Source organism: Mesoplodon mirus (genome assembly GCF_964341445.2).
Source record: "Mesoplodon mirus genome assembly, chromosome: 9".
NCBI lineage: Eukaryota > Metazoa > Chordata > Mammalia > Artiodactyla > Ziphiidae > Mesoplodon > Mesoplodon mirus.
The window spans coordinates 98,636,177-98,656,414 of record NC_138985.1 but is presented as its reverse complement, the minus strand read 5'-3'; the positions used below and the strand labels follow the sequence as shown (position 1 = coordinate 98,656,414).

At 40.3% G+C, this 20,238-nt stretch overlaps 1 long non-coding RNA gene across 1 annotated transcript in view; it reads left to right on the top strand.

The window, feature by feature from the left end:
• Window positions 1–484: 484 nt before the first annotated feature.
• Window positions 485–20,238, top strand: part of LOC309810526 — an 85,455-nt gene continuing 65,701 nt past the window's right edge. The window contains exons 1-2 of the long non-coding RNA XR_014295012.1: window positions 485–1,119; window positions 4,091–4,154. This is a non-coding gene — a long non-coding RNA (uncharacterized lncRNA). The remainder of the gene's footprint in view (window positions 1,120–4,090; window positions 4,155–20,238) is intronic.

Here is a 20,238-nt window from a genome sequence, read left to right as displayed (position 1 = left end):
CAAATTTGGACTCTGAAGGGTTAGAGGTACTGGCTTTCTTGGAGGAGGGGACATCAGTAAGACTTACACTAAGCTGAAGGGTGCAGTACCGCTTAGCCAGCAGGCAAAGAAATAACTGTAAGCTTGGTGGCTTACTGGTACCCTTGAAGAACTAGGATTGCGACTCCACAATGGGGGCAGGAATGAGCATGTCTGAACACTGGGGCTTGGGGTTCACTGGGGTGTCTCATAGTACTACCAAGCCTAGTATTAACTGTCAATGAGCAGTTACAGCAAATGTGTCTCAATGTGAGATTCCCAGAAACAAACCCTGAAAAGGATCTGAGTATGAGTAGTTTATTTGGGACTAAGCCCAGAAAAGACCAGTAGAGAAATGGGAAGCAGGACAGGAAGAGAAAAACCAGTATTATCAACGAATTTACAACTGCGGGCAACAGGCATGCAGTCCTGCTGGGCAACTCGAAGTCAGTGTGGAACACACGAAGCTACACAGTGGGGAGTGGGCTGTTATCCATCTCCAGGTCCGTCTGTGGTTGAGGATGAGGATGGCCAGGGCAGGAGGACCTCATGACATCACCTCCCATCTCCTCTGCCTCAGTTCCCTCTCCTTCATTCTAGCTGCCCTGGATTTGCACTTCCCAAATAAAGCCTCAGCACTTTAAATCCTTGCTCCAGGTTCAGTATTTTAGAAAACCTGGCTAACTGCATAACACTTAACCAGGGTCACTCTAAACTCAACACACCTGTGGGCGGGGAGGGGGTGGTGGTGTTTCAGATCACACAGGTAATGTGAATTCCAGCACCAACCCCATGGAATGCACACTTAAGATTGAGAATTCTCAAAAGATATTTTTTATTTTTTTTATTTGCAGTACGCGGCCCTCTCACTGTTGTGGCCTCTCCCATTGCGGAGCACAGGCTCTGGACACGCAGGCTCAGCGGCCATGACTCACAGCCCGGCCGCTCCTCAGCATGTGGGATCTTCCCGGACCAGGGCACGAACCCACGTCCCCTGCATCGGCAGGTGGACTCCCAACCACTGCGCCACCAGGGAAGCCCTCTCAAAAGATTTTTTAAATTACCATGCCACGCTATGCTTTGCCAAGACTGAAGAGACAGGTAAGTCTCGTTCTGCAGGGAACATTTCTTTCACCCTCAGCAGGTTCAAGTTGTTAATCAGAGGTCTCTCCTTTCTCCGGCACTGAGCTATCTTTGTTTTCTTTCCTGCTCCTGACCAAATAAAGCTCAGGCTCCCGGTACAGTGTGATCTGGGGAAAATTAGAGGTCCAGAGCTCACTCACTCCTGGGGAATCATGCCTTTCTGCATATCTGGTCTCTGAGTGTTTTTCTCTTTTACTTCATGCTTTTAAGAAGTTGTTTCTTTTTGTTTCGAATTCGGCATTTTAACTACCCAGTCCTGGAAGGGTTTTCTTGAGACATCTAGTCCACAATGTTGCCAGAAAAAAAAATTTTTTTGGAGAACATTCTTTTTTGAAACTATCTTTTTTTTTTTTTTTTGCGGTACGCGGGCCTCTCACTGTTGTGGTCTCTCCCGCTGCGGAGCACAGGCTCCGGACGCGCAGGCTCAGCGGCCATGGCTCACGAGCCCAGCCGCTCCGCGGCATGTGGGATCCTCCCAGACCGGGGCACGAACCCGTGTGCCCTGCATCGGCAGGCGGACTCTCAACCACTGTGCCACCAGGGAAGCCCTGAAACTATCTTGAATGTACAGAAAAGTTGCAAGTACAGTATGATTTTTCCAGAAACATTTAAGATAAGCTGCCAGCATGAGCCTGTCATCCACCAGTCCCCAAATACTTTAGTATGTGTTTCCTGCAAAACATATATATATATATATATATATGACAATTATAGTAATTCTCCTGAAACGTCATTTAACCATCAAAATGAAGAAATTAACACCAATATCCTGACCCCCAGACCCGGCTCAAATTTCGCCATTTGTCCTAATAATGTCCTGCTCAGCAAAAGGATCCAATTCAGAATCAAGTTCTCCCTGTACTGGTCGTGTCTCTTTACTCTCTTTTAATATGGAACAGTTCTTCCCTCTTGCCCTGACTTACACAACCTTGACAACTCGATGAAGAAGCCTGGTAATTCTGCCAAAGTCCCCTGAATCGTGGTTTGTCTGATGATTATGCATCTTTGGCAGAAACATCTTGGAAGTGAGGCTGTTTTATTATTATTGCACTTTTTTCAGTTGGCACATGATTTTGATTTGTCTCAGTACTGATGACATTCACTTGATTGAGTTTGTGTCTACCAGCCCAGTCTATTGGAAAGTGCCTCTTTTTTGTTCTATAAGTAATCAGTATTTTGTGGGGATTTTGAAATTATGTAAAGTTTCCATTGCTCATCAAAATTTCACTGTACTCATTTGGTAACCTCTATTGGTTTACACACGTTGTGTTATAAACTGTTACCATAGCTATTTGATGTGACAGTGACATTCAATGTGATGCTCCAGGTGTCCCCTATTTCGATCCCAGGCCATCCCAGTGGAGTGAGCTTAGAAATATATGTATGCACGTAATACATACGTACATTTAAATCTGCGTTTGTTCCTACATCTACCTATACTGAGAACCTTGACTCCACACAGATGCCTCCAATTCCAATCCAACAACTACAGGATTGTGGTTTTGTCCCTTTCTACTTAGTAATTCTCTCCCTCTCTCTGATAGTGGGGTATCTGGCTCCCAATTATTTTAATATATATATAATATATATATATAAATATATATTTAATATATTTATTTATTTGAACAACACCCCATATGTAACTAATCTCCACTCCCATGTGGACACCCTCGTCACCCTACTTAACTTCATCACCTCCCACATAGGGAGACTTCCTCCTTCCCTGGGCTCTGACACCCTGGGCCAGGTAGCCCCTGTGCAGATGCCTTTCTCAGGCTGCTGCAGGGACACCCCCCTCACCCCACTCAAGCTTCCACACCACGCACCAGGCCGCCCACGGTGTAGATGCTCACCTTACTCTGCTTGGGCTCTGTCACCCCACTCTGGGCCACTGGAACTCGTACCTGCCTGCCCCAGCGTGGATGCCTGTCTTACCCTGATAGCTTTAAAACTGGATTGTTCAGGAAGAAAAGGGGAAGGAGAAGAGGTACCGGAGATTTTTAATGTGCATACTTAACAAAGAGGAAAGTTAGCCAATAATCCTATCTTGTCCCTAATCAATTCATGGACTCTAGAAAGTTTAACTTCTGTCCTCACTATACTCCCCACCACAGCTTCTTACATGTTATTGTTGTCAGAGTTTTTTCTCCTTTTTTATATCTCCAAAATTTATAGCCACCTTAATTATTATTTTGTTTAGTCAATGCTTATTTATGTTAAGTGATATTTTACTTAGTTGTCCCCCATTGCTTCCTATAGTCCACTCCCTCTATCTGGATTCAGTTTTCATTTTTGCCAAACTCTATCCTTCATTGGCTATCCTTCAATGATCCTATCAGACCATTGGTCTGCAAGAGGTGAACTTTGTCAGATGTTGCTTTTTCAGTCTTACTCTCTAATGACAGTTTAATTGCATAGAGCAGTGTAGGGTGACCAAGTGTCCTGGCTTGCCTTAGGCTGGGGGGTTTCCCAAAACAGGAATTCAGTGCTAAAACCAGGACAGTCCTGGACAAACTGGAATGATTGGTCACTCTACTTCTATATTCTATTTGTTTTTCCCTTGGCAGTATTAAAACTATTATTCTATTGTCTTCTGATGTCTATCAGTACTTCTGAGAAAACTTCTGTGTGATAAATTTTATTTCTTTGAGAATAACTTATTTCTCTCTGGCTGCTTCTGTGATTTCCTCTTTCCTTTGACAGTCTACCAGAGTATTGTTAAATAGCTTTATTTCTTATCCTATTCAGGATTAGTTACACTTACTGAATATGAAGATTCATATCTTTCATTAATTCTAAAATATATTTAGCCTTTATCGCTTCAAATATTTCTATTTCTTCTCTTCTGTTTATTCTTTCCTCTGGAACTCCTGTTAGATACATTCTGTGTTCTCATTATATACATTGTGCTTCTTAACCTCTCTTTCAGATTTTTCCGTCTCTGCAATTCTCAGTGCTATATTCTGAATAATTTCTTCAGCTCTGCCTTCTGGGTAAGTACTTATCATTTCAGGAGTGTCTAATCTGATGTTTAACCCATTCACTGAGTTTTAATTTCACTGGCTAAAATTTCATTTCTTGGCTCTTTTTCAAATGTTTTTGTAATTTTTCCAGAGTGTTATGCTACTTACTTATATAGACTTTTTTTCTTTTATCTCTTTAAATCCTTACAAACATTTATTTTGTATTTTCATTCAGATTATTTCATTTAGTTCAAGGACTTTACCTCCCTGTGTATTTTGTTGGCTTACTCTCTCCCTTTCTCTGTCTCCCTCTCTTTCATGATGGATTATTTTCTCACATGAATTAATATTTTGATTATGAGATAATAATTAGAGTGATTTGACTTTTATATGAAAAGCCTACAGGCCCAGTTATGGGAGTATATTTTCAAAGTGTCTGTATCCTTGCTACAGCCAGGTGCCCCAGGATATCAATACATAGTGATTAACTCTAATTATTTTTCAGTTTAGGGATTTGGGGGACACCTAAATGGTTTTTAGGAACCACACTTGTGAGATACAGGCCTGAGTTATAAGTTCTTCTTGGGAGAATTTTTTTTTATCCAGAGCTCAGACCAAGAGAGAGAATATCCTCTTTATCTACCTAAAATGGTGGATTGTTTTCTAGACACTGTTTACATCGAGGGTACAGTTCTTGAGGATTTTTGCTTTATGCAAAAGATGTTTTACAAAACATCCTTTCACTTTGGCTTAAGGTCACCAAGACAGAAACTCTCACCCCAACCTATACCCATATCAGGACAGATACATCAATATCCATAACACTCTGGTTTCATTTTTTTCTTCATTTCTGACATGTGGAATTCTTTCTTGTGACCAGAACTATGTATTCAAAATTGTTTTATCTAGTATTTCTATGTATTTGTAGTGGGAGATTTTGGACACTGCCTTAGTCCACCTCTTACCAAAACTGCAATTCCCCAACGTAGCCCACACCTCTTATGTACCACTTAACATCATCTCCACGGCACCTGCCTCTTCTGGCCTCTGCTGTACTTACAACTCTGCTTGGATTCTGACCAACTTCATTAGGGACAACTTGGCAGATTTTCTAAAAGTTCCCATTTTCTTCTAAACAAGGAAAAGAGACTGTGAAGTTGCTCTTCGATAATGACAATAGTATAAATAACAATCTCTAGAGTTTTTCACTCATTTCCATGTTCTCCCATATGTGCATCTCATTCAGTGTCCATAACAACACTGGTGCCAGCTCAGGTCAGAGCTCTCAACACCAATGCTGATGACACATTCTTGCCACACAGCTTGAACACCACCCCACTTTCCTGTTTGGATACCAGACTTTCTTGTTGTTTCCAGCTTTAGTCTGCATCCCGGCGTCTAACTTGATCTTCTTCTAAGTAATTATACCATTCTCATTCATTCTACCTGTGGATCTGAAAGGAAAGATGTTTCCTGCCTTTGAAGAAAACTTGACAAAAGCCAGGACCATTTACACTAGTTGCAGAATCAATGGGAATTTTTAAAAATTTGATTCTTGACTAAAACAAATTTAGATCTCTGAAACAGAACCCCCAGGATGACATCAAATAAATTAGGAAAAAATTTTACTCACTCTTAAGGTCTGTCCCAATGCCAGCGTGCAGTAGCTACAATGACGAGAACTCATGCAGTCAACTACCCCCACCCATACACACACACACACACACACACAATGCCAATATTGTCTGACCTGGCTTCATGACTTTCATACTTCTCCACCTCTAAACAGTCACTTTTCTTTCACTCATACTGAGAAACTACAGATCTCAGTTCCCAGCACAGGTGGAGGGTCTGGCTGCAGCATATTTTATTCTGTATGTGTATATGTCTTCAGAAATGCTCTGTAAACAAAAGTAAAGTTAGAATTTATGGGAGCGTTTTACGAAAAGTGTGTAATCTCTCACATACAGTCATCTCTTGGTATCCAGAGGGCATTGATTGGTTCCAGGATCTGCTATGGCTACCAAAATCAGCAGATGCTCAAGTCCCTTATATTAAATGGTGTAGTATTTGCATATAACCTACTCACAACCTCCCAAATATTTTAAATCATCTCTAGATAACTTATAATGCAAATGCTATGTAAATAGTTGTAAATACAATGTAAATGTTATATAAACAGTTGTCTGCACACAGCGAATTCAAGTTTTATTTTTTGAAAGTTCCTGGAATTTTTAAAAATATTTTTGACCTGAGGGTGATTGAATCTGTGGATGCAGAACCTGTGGATAATGAGGGATGACTATATAAATAATTCCATACATACAAAAGAATTAAATACTATCTCTTATGTTTTACAAAATTTAAATTTAAAAAAAAAAAGAGCTGGAAGAATAGAAGATCCCAGTCAATTCCTATCAAAAATTAGAATTGGTACTGGGGATTCTGAACATGTAAACCACTCCAGGTCTAGATCAGAGAAGAAGAGTCATTTTTACTCAAAAAGATACTGGGGATTCTGCATGAACCCTGACTTTTGACAAAACTAAACCTGGATAAATCCTGACAATGTTGGAGATAAGTTAACAGAAAAACAAGCAAATAAACAACACATATGGTATAATAAAATATTTTCTTGCAAGGTAAAGAAAATATTACTCTGGATACACATAGGGAGAATACACACTGAAAATTATTTTCTTTAGGAAACATAATATATTTTTATTGTGGTATAATATACATAACATAAAATTTATCATTTTAATCATTTTTAAGTGTACAGTTCAGTGGCATTAAGTACATTGACACTGTTATACAGAACATTTTTTTTTTTGTGGTACGCGTGCCTCTCACTGCCGTGGCCCCTCCCACTGCAGAGCACAGGCTCCGGACGCGCAGGCTCAGCGGCCATGGCTCACGGGCCCAGCCACTCCACGGCACATGGGATCCTCCTGGACCAGGGCATGAACCCATGTCCCCTGCATCGGCAGGCAGACTCCCAACCACTGCACCACCAGGGAAGCCCCCAGAACATATTTTTTATATTCCTTTACAATATCTGCTTCCAAAAAAAAAGACAAAGAGATAGCTTCTGAGTTTAAAAAAAAAAAAAAAAAGTACAGGAAGCCAATAGAAGAGAACAGATTGAAATAAAGACAGAAATAAAAAGAGGCGACTAAAAACTAGAGTACAAATTTTGATGAAACTTCATTAAAATTCACGTTGAAGGCTGTAAAAAGCAAAACTGATTAAAGAAGAAAACCCATTCAGAGGTGTGGAGGACAAACCTCAGAAAGTCTCCCAGAACAAAAAAGAAAGATGTAAGAAATTTAAACATTGAGAGAGGTGATAAGAGAAATGAAAGAAAGAAGTTGACTGGTCTATGGCAATCAAGGCAGCCCTAGCCCCACCCACCATCATAGTGACTGGTTCAGAGCAGACATGTGACCTATGATTATCCAATCAGAGTCAAACACAGAACTTTTATTCAGCAAATGTGAGAACAGATGCCCTCTCTCCTCCTAGATGTGAATAAGGAAGCCGGTAGCTCTAGAAACTGCTGGCAACATGTCACTTAAATGTGAGAATGTTTGCTGAGAATGCAGCTTACAAAGGATTAGGGAAGGGCAGAGCCAAGAGAACTGACAACCTAAAAACAACATGAATCCAGGATATATGTTGCTTGTACACTTTTCTATCTCTGGATTGTTTAGTTTTTGATCTAATAAACACTGTTTATTATTTAAGCTAGTTTGAGATGGAGTTTTCTTTATTTAGATTAAAAAATATTTCAATGAATACTATTAGTAAAATTTCTCAATTAGTAAAATTCCTTCAAATCAGAAGGCCCAATCTGAAAATTGAAAAAACTAAGAATATGTCTAAGAAAATTAATTTTTAAAAGACCTACACTTAGGTCTAACCTGGTGAAAGTCTTAAACGTCAGTGGAAAAGAAAAAATACTAGACGTTTTCAGACAGAAGATACAATTAAATATCAAGCTGACCTTAGACTTCTTGGAAATACTAAATACTGGTGTACAGTTAAACAATGACTATAAAATGTTATGGGAATTCTTGTCTTGACTGAAGAATTCAAAAATAGGAAAAGCCTTATTTAGATGTGAAAAAAACAAAAAGACCTCACAAGCTATACAAAGAGTGTGGAAGTATACCAGTAGCTTTCCTAAAAACTGCTCAGAAACACAATATAAGTAAACAATTGATGACTCAAGATTATAAATGCAAGAAAGGAAAAACTATAATATAAATAGACTGACAGTGAGCACAAAAATTAATCAGCTGTTCTTAAAATGCTTGAAAAATTCAATTCAAAGTCCAAGTAACCATTATGTCTCAAAAGGTAATTTCCATGGTTAAAACAATAATTGAGCTCTTTTGTCTTTAGCTGATGATGGCATTTAAGGTGAGGGCTTCAGTCATTTTGGTAAGTTACTTGATTTTTCTGGGTCTCTCCCACATATACATCTTATTAAATTTTTATTTGATTTCTCTTGTTAAAAAAAAAAATAGGGCTTCCCTGGTGGTGTGGTGGTTAAGAATCTGCCTGCCAATTCAGGGGACATGGGCTCGAGCCCTGGTCCGGAAGATCCCACATGCCGCGGAGCAACTAAGCCCATGCACCACAACTACTGAGCCTGTGCTCTAGAGCCCGCAAGCCACAACTACTGAGCCTGTGTGCCACAACTACTGAAGCCTGCACACCTAGAGCCTGTGCTCCACAACAAGAGAGGCCACCACAATGAGAAGCCCGTGCACCACAACGAAGAGTAGCCCCTGCTCGCCACAACTGAAAGCCTGTGCACAACAACAAAGACCCAACACAGCCAAAAATAAATAAAAATTAAAAAAAACAATAATTGATATTTAATAAAAAATATGGCTCCTTTATAACAATTTAAATTAACAAGCATTGATAGTGGAGAACAGAGGACTTCCCTGATAGTCCAGAGGCTAGGACTTTTACGTTCCCAATGCAGGGGGCCCAGGCTCAATCCCTGGTCAGGGAACTGGGTCCCACATGCCACAACTAAAGATTTCACATGCTGCAACTAAAAGATCCCACACGCTGCAACTAAAGATCCCGCATGTCACAACTAAAAGATCCCACATGCTGCAGCTAAGACACGGTGCAGCAAAATAAATAAATTAATTAATTAAAAAAAAATAAGAAAGTGGAGAACAGAAAGGGTGGGACTTTCAGGTATAGACATACAAAATCCCTCACTGGGCATAATGAGTTAAAGTTATCATTCTGTTCTTGACTTCTATAAAGAGAGAAATATAAATTAATTAGATATTTGGTAATATCGAAGTCAATCACTACTACAGGTAAAAGGAAAACGTTTAATTTCAAAAGCACAACAGAAGACAAACTACGTAGTACATGTAGTCAAAGACAAAAAACAATGGAAAGCATGAAGAGACACAAAAATAGAAAAAATAAGATAAACGTCAAGGAAAACCAAACATAGGTAGATGAAAAATGTATAAAGGTAATTTGTTATTTTATTAAAAGAAATTTTTGTCATTAGAATTTTTTTTTTTTTTTGGCTGCCTCAGGTCTTAGCTGCAGCATGTGGGATCTTTCACTGTGGCACATGGACTTCTCTCTAGTTGCAGCATGCGAGTTTTCTCTCTCTAGTTGAGGCACATGGGCTCAGTAGTTGTGGCACGCGGAATTAGTTGTCCTGCGGCATGTGGGATCTTAGCTCCCCAATCAGGGATTGAACCCGTGTCCCCTGCACTGGAAGGTGGATTCTTTACCACTTGACCACTGGCGAAGTCCCGTCATTAGAATATTTTAAAACACAAATCTATGTTTATAAAAATTATAGTGAAACAAAAACAACAAAGAAAAATGAAAAATACAAAAAATAGCAATGATAAATTTTTGCGGTTGAAGGGGACATTTCCTGTTGTTTCAGAATTTGTTTAGAGCCCCAAGGCTGAGTATATTAGAAGCCAAGTATTACCAAATTCTAAAGAAAGCACTAAGTAGCTCTCATACGCCTCCAAGGCTTGCAAGACGCCCACGCCCCACCCTGCTGACATAAAGAAAAACGAACAATTCAAAGGAAGCTTGGTTGAATTGGGAGAGGTTTTAGAGTAGGCTTCATTAGGAAAATGTGCTGAGGTTTTTCTCTCCCCTTGTGGAGGAGGCTAAGGAGTATGAGCACCCAGATCCATGAAAACAATCTAGAAAGATTGGGGGTGCCTTTAAGAAGAGGAGACCTGCATCTCAGTTTCCTGTCAAGTACACAACATGCTAAACTATGGAAACTTGTAAACCCTTCCTGGTGTTGCTATCAGAGCAGAGCAGCAACAGGTAAGAAAATTCTTTGAAGTTTGACATGCATCCCAGGGAGACTGGGGCCTTAAAGAACAGAGAGACAAGTGTCCATTACTCCTTTGAACAATTCTGAAAGTTGGAGCCTGGCTGGAGAAGCGTGGAAGGGAAAAGAAGAAAAGAGGCAACAGTGTAGTGGAACAAGGGTGAGAGAGTTTTCTCTGGGCCAGGAGGACCCCGGGAAGGCAGGCAGGCTTGAGCATGGTTGAAGATAGTCCTCCAGGGAGAGTGGCTTTCTAGGGTGAGGAAACTCAACAGGAAGAAGAGTGCTGCTGGGGTAAGAGTCGTGGGCAGGGGTCATGAGATGAATTATGCAGTGGGTCTGTGACCGTTAATGTTATGCATCAACTTGGAGAGGCCACAGTACCCAATATTTGGCCAAACATTATTCTGGATGTTTCTGTGAAGTCTTTTTTAACAAAATTAACATTTAATGCAGTAAACTTTGAGTAAAGCAGACGAGCCTTCATAATGTAGGTGGGCATCATCCAATCAGGTGAAGGCCTTAAGAGAAAAAAGACTGGCCTCCCCCCAGGAAGAAGGAATTCTGCCATCAGACTGCTATGACACTCGAGCTGCAGCAAATGCCAAATGGTGCAGCCAAAAGAAAAAAAAAAAAAGGGAGGTGGGGAAGTAAATTTAAAACATTAGAAAAACGCTTAAGCACATTACATTTTTATACATAATTTTTAATGGTTATGTAATATTTCAGTTTATATACTACTTATAAATATATGTATATATTTACCATTAAAAATGATGTCTACAAAAAGTTTTTCATTTCATTGGGAACTGCTTATTATAGTGTTAAGCCAAAAAATCAATATATAAAATCATATCAATAACGTAAGCCCAACATTTTAAAAAATGAAAATAGGGCTTCCCTGGTGGCGCAGTGGTTGAGTCCGCCTGCCGATGCAGGGGACACGGGTTCGTGCCCCGGTCCGGGAAGATCCCACATGCTGCGGAGCGGCCCGTGAGCCATGGCCGCTGAGCCTGCGCGTCCGGAGCCTGTGCTCCTCAACGGGAGAGCCCACAACAGTGAGAGACTCGTGTACCGCAAAAAAAAAAATCGAAAATACAAGGATCAAAAATAAATATGTCCATATACTGTGAAAAATAGCTGTCTTGGTGCTGAAGTTAAAGTTAATTCTGCTTTTTGATATTAAAATTTTAAGAACATACAGTATTACTTAAAAAGAAAAATATTATAAGCATTCAGACCCTGGGGTTGGTGGATAGATGGACTTCAGCATGTCCATGACTCAGCTAAGACTGCATATAATTATTTGTGTTACTGAATTTGCCTGGAGAGAGAGTGATCGTTTTCAAAGGGCTTCATCACGCCAGAATTATTAGAACCCACTGATTTAAAACTTTTAGAAAGTGGTTTAGAAGGGTCATTATTACATATTGACCATGTTCCAGATTTGCTCCCACTCATTTATATTAAAGGTTTATGATATTTTAAATATCATATTTTAAATATCATTATTTTAAAAACTAAGCCAGAAAAATTGTACTTGTCTTTTATTCAAGTGGAAAAACTCTCAAGGTATTCATGAATATCTTTCTCATTTAAATTGTAACTGCTACTAAAATTGTAATTCCATAAATATTTATTGAGCACCTATATAAGCAAGGTCCCATGAAGCGTGAAAATGTTTTTCAAATAAGAACTCCAGGTACAGTGAAATAAGGAAGATGGATGACACCTTCACATGCTGGTTTGTTTACTTATGTATGTTTATGTGTGTGTGCACATAAGTATCGGGGTATTATTTTTTTTCATGCCTTTGTTCAAAAAATATATTTAAGGAAGCTTACCAAAATAAATATAACATATAATGAAATGTAAAATAAGTAGGCGAGTCAACTGGGACAAAGGCTAAAACGAGGTAGAAAAGGTAAGATGAAGCCAAGAGCAAGGTCAGTACTCCCAGTTCATGCCAAAGTTTCAAGTTTCCTTGTAGTCTAAACAAAAGGTAAACATGATCTGTTACATGATTCTTGGTGCCCAGAAGATAAAAAGAAACCAGTTACTCAGGAGAAGTCCAACTATTCCAAGTTCTACCACCAAAGGGAAAATTCTCCCACGGGGCCTCATAAAGAGGACACTGTGTAATATAATGAACAGCATCTTCACAGGGTTAAGTAATGAACAACATCCTGATGTAAAATACTCAGGAAAATATGTGGATCATACCGGGCATCAGTGAAGAGTCCTTCGGTGACCACCTATTTAAAATCACAACTCCCCATCCCCCTTTCTAGCTTTTTTTGTTCCCATAGCACTTATCATCAACTCAGACTTTACCTTTTTTTAATCTGTCTCTCCCTCAACTAACTTAAATATAAATTCAATGAGGGCAGACATTTTTGTCTATCTCATTTATCTGCATTCCCAGGGTTCAAAAGAATTTCTGACACATAGAAGTTGCTCAGTATATATTTATTGAATGAGTGAATTCATAAATTATCATCATTTAATTAATAATGAGTATTATTATTATCAATATATCAGTGTTATTAGCAGGATTCATAGAACTCTTTTGTATTATATTCTTCAAGGTAAGCAGAGGATAAAATTAAAACAGTTTTGCGAAAGCAATTCTGTGAAAGTCAAAACAATGCGGCATAAGAATGTAGCTTTCAGCAGTCAAGATACGAATTTCAAAACGTCTAAGGGAATCGATAAACTGCATATTTTTGGACAATCCTTCTTAAATAAAGATTTGATAATTATGATGAAGCTACAAGTTAGGGTTATATTTCCTGAAAGCAGTTGGAAAACAGCTATTCCATGTTCCCGTGAAGAGCACAGCTATAAGGTTTGGTTCAGCTAAGCTGGGTTAGGAATAGAAAAAGTGGTCTAAAAATGAGGTATTCCTGAAAATAAGTTTTAATACCTGCAGAGACAGACCAAGAAATAAACCCCAGCCAGAGCCAAGTTTTTTCTCAGGAAGAGATTAGGTGTCCATGTTAACATAAAGACAGTTAGATGATATGGGCCCCAAATGTTTATGCTACAGATTAATAGCCCTAAAGATTTTAGCCTAGAAAAAATTTAAAGCAGGATTCCCAAATGTTCATCTGAGCCACACGACATCTTAGTAAGACTCCCATAAAGTGACATCCTTTCAGTATAGCTTGATTGCAAAACATAAACTTAAATAAGCACATAAGTTGACTTGCTAAATAGGGATGTTTTCCACAAGGGATTTAACTATGGAGAGTCATTTACATATCTGAGAACATTGGTTTGATAACCAATGCTCTGTAGCTATTCTTCCTGAAACTATTATATAACAGAATCAGTTGTCAATTCAAGTCAGTCCTGGTTGCTGATAATAAAACCACATATTGGGCGTCCAGGAGAATATCTTTTTTTTTCTCTTGGGGATTGGAGATGGGGAGGTCATTCATCTAGCTCAACTTGAACAGGTTCCTTTTTTTTTAAGTGAGTGAGAGGAATCATAAAGCCTCCCTGTTTTATTCCTACCAAATATTATTATTTGATTCATAAAAGCCCATGCACTCCAACCTCTCAGTGACAGCTGAGTCTCAGTGGTGCACCATGGGAAGTGATGTGTGTCTACAGTGGATGCTGAGGTGCACCCCCAGGTCCCCCTTTAGGATTTGTGCCCCCAACTGCCAGGAGTGCTGCCCACATTCCTGCCTCACCTGTCAGCCTCTTTGGGAATCTGCTGAGGCAATCTGCGCCTGGCCCAAATGCATAGTGACCCCCCATGCTCCCCTGGTGTTCTCTCCTGGGCTGTTCATCTCTGTGTGTCCAAATCCAGCCTGCCCATCAGCGTCCTGCTCAAATACCACCCTCTTCCAGAGGCCTTGCCAGATTCTTTCCTTTTCTGAATGTTCTTTCCTTTTCTGAATAACCATGCTCCCTTCCCAGGTAGCGTTGCCAGATAAAATACAGGACACCAGTTAAATGTGAATGTCAGATCAATAGCAAATAATTTTTAGTGTAGTTATGTCTCAAATATAGTATGGGATACACTTGTACTGAGAAACTAATCAGTGATGATCTGACATTCAAATTTAACTAAGCATTGTGTATTTTTTTTTTTTTTTTTTTTGCACTATGCGGGCCCGTCACTGTTGCAGCCTCTCCCATTGCAGAGCACAGGCTCCAGACGCGCAGGCCCAGCCACTCCGCGGCATGTGGGATCCTCCCGGACCGAGGCACGAACCCGTGTCCCCTGCATCGGCAGGCGGACTCCCAATCACTGCGCCACCAGGGAAGCCCAGCATTGTGTATTTTTATTTGCTAAATCTAGCACCCTTATTCCCAGGCAGCCAGAACTCCATAACTATTCTACACAGAAGGATAAAGGCCCAGCCCCTTATCCCAACTTGGTATAATTCTGAGGAGTCACCCCAGCTTAAGAGCTCCCGCTGGGGTCAACGGAGGTCTTTCATTGAGGCTGTATCTCAGCCCAGCTTCTCCCTCTGCCCAGTCCTACTTCTTTGTCTACATCAGTCATGAATCCCAAAGAGCACTCCGTAATAAACTTCATGCGCACTAATCTCCCTCCTAGAGTCTGCTTCCCTGAAAACTCAACTTGGGACAGGGCCTAAGAATGGATAAAAAGCCTTTTGACTGAATCACAAGGTGAATGGTATGAGAGGTGGGAGGTGGTCTGAAGAGGAAGATTCAGGTCAAGTTATGAAGCGTACACACACTGTAGTTAAATGTTGCAAGACGGACTAGTTCATAAAACACACTGAGTGTTATAATTTAGAAGTAGTATCTGGAAAATCCCAGTAGTTTGTCACTCCCCGTGGAGAGGCTGAAGAAGAGAAGGTAGAATGGTGAAGGGTTATTTACTTGTCTCTGATCAGTGCTTCCTACACCTTTCCACCAGGACAGGGTAAACCTCCATGGTCTGTGGTGGCATGAAATTCCTTTGAGGTCTTTCCTTCAACTACTGGTATAAATCATGACTTTTGTTTCATAAGTCATTACTTTGCATTTTTAAAAATGTTTTTCCTGAAATTATTCCATTAATTGACTTCCCGGAAGATGTTCCCCTATGTCCTGTAGCTTCACACACCTAACAGAATCAGCCACTCACCCCTAAGGGCATTTGTATCCCAGATTGTGTGGCACAGCCTTTAAAGGATTTGTTTCTCTTCTTGCCTTCAGGGTTTAATCTAAGGAAAGTCATGTCAGCTTCTTTTTTAAAAAAAAAAAAAAACAACAGACATTTATTTTCTCAGTTCTGGAGGCTAGTAGTCGAAGATCAAGGTTTTAGGAGGGTTGGTTTGTGGTGACAGCTCACTTCCCAGCTTGCAGAGGGCCACCTTTTCTCTGTATCCTCACACGGTCTTTCCTCAGTGCACATGCATGTCTGTGTCCGAATCCCCTCTTTTTATAAGGACACCAATCATACTGGTTTAGGGCCCACATGTCAGCCTCTCTTGAGTTCAGGATCTCTTTCTCCCTCTAGCTTTCTCCTGGCTAAAAGTTTCTGCTCGTGAGAAGAAAACATTGTACCATGACAGGGCATCTTAACTCACCATTGCTTTTCTACACCAACTCCAGACTTGTTTAATGGGCACACAGTGCCTGAGGTTAATGTATGTCTTTTGTCTAGGTTGCCCTAGCAACTAGATTCAAAAATTATGTTTAAAGATATCAGATCAGAAGCTGAAACAGCCCATAAGACATATAATTGGGTGGTATTATTACCCCATAACTTGGGTCAATTTCCCCTCAATGTACTGTCTGCCACTTGCCCACACAGAAGTTTGTGAAGTTTGACATTTCACTACGAAGAAAAGAGCACGATTATGTGGAAACCTGGAGTTTCACTGTACAATCCTAATTCCAAATTATCTATAAAAATCTTCATTTAAAATTCCAGATTTATTACTTACGCTCTCAGGTCTCAAATGTTACCACTTCTCCATCTAAAGAAAAGCCCATTCATCCCCGTCCCACATTTTCTCTTGTGAAATCAAATCTCTATTGCATCATTTTTCTTTTGCTGCTGTAACAAATTATCACAAATGTAGTGACTTTAAAACAACACACCTGGATGACTTTGCAGTTCTGGAGGTCAGGACTGCCACATGGGTCTCACTGGGCTAGGATCAAGGTGTCAGCAGGACCGTGACGTTCCCTTCCAGGGGCTCTAAGTGATAACCCATTTCCTTGCCTCTTCCAGATCTAGAGGATGCCCGCGTCTCTTGGTTAGTGGCCCATTTCCTCCATAGCAACTCTCTGACTTGTTCCATCATCACATCTCTTTCTGATCACAGTCCAGGAAGGTTCTTTTAAGGACCTGTGTGATTAGATTGCATCCCCCACCCCAGATAACCCAGAATAATATCTTCATCTCAAGGTCATTAACTTAATGACATCCACAAAATCCTGTTTGCCAAGTATGGTAATATATTCACAGGCTCTGGGAATTGGGAGCAGGGGGTGGAGGAGGAATTTTTCTATATATCACATCTGCCCATAACAAAATATACTTGCTCATTCTCATCCTCATCCTACGGTAAGTCATTAAAACAGACTCAAAAATATTTGGAGATTTTAAAAAATAAATTAAATACAAGTATATCAGATAGGAAAAAATAAACAAAGTTACAGTGAGCCACACCAAGCTTCCCCTTCTCTATAGGATTCCCCGTGAAAAGATGTTGGTTAGATGACCAAGATATAATCTCTCCTTGCAGAAACCCATCCCCCAAATTCTGTGTCGGTTAATGCAACTTCTAACAATGCAACAACTCATTCTGCATCCTAACAGTTCTTCTAAGAAGGCTAAGTCTATGTAGAATTAACAAATTATTTTAATACTTGTAGAATTTTCCTGAAGGTGAAAAATAAAGAGTGTTCATGGACTGTGAAATGAGTCCTGTGTTGATCTGAATGGTAGGTAATTGTCTCATATATAGGAAAATTCTCGAGATACTTATCATTTCAAACTCGGAACTATGGAAGTGACTTATTTCTATATGAAATAAATTTCTGTCATAGCCCTATCAATGCAATATTTATATTCCTCATTAAGTGGAAGTACTAGAGGTACATCCTTCTTCTGCAGCAAATAGAAACAAAGAATGCTTACCTCTGATTATTTGCATATTGTTAAGATAATCTTCCACTTGGGATATCATGAGAGTCCTAGAAAAATAAGGAGCATCATATTTACTTTATGGGGGAAAATAATCATCTATCTACTTTTCACGATATAAAAGATATTGTTCTAAGCTCACTTCCAAACTCTATGCCTTTTTCAAATTTCTTGAGAAATCTATATGCAAATTCTTATGCAGGAGGCAGCTTTTGAAACTAAATGCAACCAAGATTTATTGGTTCTCCTTCCTCTGTGAAAATCTATTGTGCCCATCTGATTTTCTAAAAGACCTCAGGAAACAAACCCTTGTGGGCCTTTTAGACATTTTTAATATAAAGTTATGAATAATCACCTCCAATAGACATCAGACACCCTCTCCTCTGAAACTGCCAGTGGTACTGCTACCACCGCCACGCCGTCAAGAACTAACTGGAAGCTAATGTAAACAGTGAAAATGAGTCTCAGAGAGGTGCTGATAAAAGAGAAGAAAGGGAAGTCACAGGGGAAAATGAAGAACATAAATAGGTTGCTCTAAAGACAGCAGTGCCTAGGGCAGGGCCTGGCAGGCAGTCCACACTCAGTAGATATTCGTCGAATGGGGGGGTGCTCTTTGTTATCTACTGAACAGTTTTTCACTAGAGCCATGAGCAACCTGCCACGCAAAGACAGCATCCAGGGATGAGAATGTCAGTGGGAAAGGGGTTGGCAAATGGGTGGCTGGAGACCTCTGTTCTGGTCACAGCTCTGCAACAACTAGTTGTCTGATTTGGGGAAAGTCACTTAAATGTCTGGATCTCAGATTCCTCAGCTGAAAAGTGAGGGGATTAGACTCTGGTCTGTAAGATTCCTTCAAACCCAAATTCTACGATTCCTACAACACAAGAAGGGATGCAGTTGTTATGACACTGTGCCCTGGCCTTGGCCTTGGTCTTGGCCAGGAGTCGGGTTTTGCCTGTCTTCCCTTACACTCTCTGTGGCTGTGACCTCTGACCCTATCCTACTGCTAGCTCCAGCCCTACCTTCCTCCGATCATAAGGTCAGCCAGTGGTGGAACCACCAACAGCAATAAGATTAGTGACCAGCCTGCACAGGGACCTATAGAAAACCACTCTCCCCTCAGTTCATATTCTCAAAGGTTTTTGTTTTGTTTTGTTTTGTTTTGTTTTTTGATATTCTCAAAGGTTGTATATTATGGACCCATTTATTTTTGGTTTTTTTTTTTGTTTTTTTGTCTTTCTTTTGTTTTTGTTTAGTTTTGTTTTCGGTGTGGAAATTATCCTGCCAATAGATACTTAAGCTGGGTTTTGGGCATGTTAATAATGAAGTTAAGAGTACCAGGCAGATTTACCTTCTCTCTGTTCCATGAACAGGCATTGAACTCTAGTTGTAGCTACCTATCTCATTGACTGTGAGAAAGAATTTAGGCATAAACCAAAGTCAGTCCTGGAAAAGCCTTCCCAAGAACATTCTCCATTGCTGATCCTGAGTTCTATCAGCTGTACACAAAAGGAAAAGCTGTACATATTTCTCTCATCTCTTCTCTTTCACTTAACCCTGGCATCAAAATAGCAGGTTCCTTATAAACAGACTGAAAAAAAAATCATATTCCATTTAGAGCAGAGGTCCCCAACTCCCAGGAGGTGAGCAGCGGGCAAGTGAGCAAAGCTTCATCTGCCGCTCCCCATCGCTTGCATTACCTCCTGAACCATCCCCCTCCTGCTTCTGTGGAAAAAGTGTCTTCCACAAAACCAGTCCCTGGTGCCAAAAAGGTTGGGGACCACTGATTTATAGGGCCAGATTCAAGAAAAGAAAACGTTTATGTAAGCCACTTCCCAAATATTCAGCTTTTAATAGCAGCTAGAAAACCTCTTTAATGTTGTACCCCAAGGCTCCCTGAGGATCCGAAAACAAAAATGAATGTAAATAATGTTCAGGAATTCTTACTACGTTGATCAACCTCCTTTCATTCTTTTTTTTTTTTTTTTTGCGGTACGCGGGCCTCTCACTGTTGTGACCTCTCCCGTTGCAGAGCACAGGCTCCGGACGCGCAGGCTCAGTGGCCATGGCTCATGGGCCCAGCCGCTCCACGGCATGTGGGATCTTCCCAGACCGGGGCATGAACCCATGTCCGCTGCATTGCCAGGCGGACTCTCAACCACTGTGCCACCAGGGAAGCCCAACCTCCTTTCATTCTGACCTGTCCCTGAGATACGATCAAGTGAGCTCATTAGTAAAATCCCTTTTTAAATAAAGAATGCTTTTAATGCCAACCAGACAAGCAGATGGGTGGCAGCACTCAGACCCACCATTCCACCTCATTTTTACTGATCAGCCAGTAAACATTATGAACACTCAATGAATTATATGGTTTTCTTAGGGTGGAAATGCAGGGGAGGAACACAAGCTCTTATTCTACGGACATGGCTCTTTTTAAATAAATTCCAGAAGAAGAGGCTTTGGTTCATTAATTTTGAAATCTGCTGAAAAGTTCAACTAGTGGCAAAGCACAAGTTCCAGGTCTAACTTGTCAACACAGAATCTGAGTATGCAAATTTAAGGAGACATAAATCAATAAGGTTGACTCCTCTAAATTAGTAATCAGTGACTTCTTCCAGTGTGAAAAGTGACTAAAG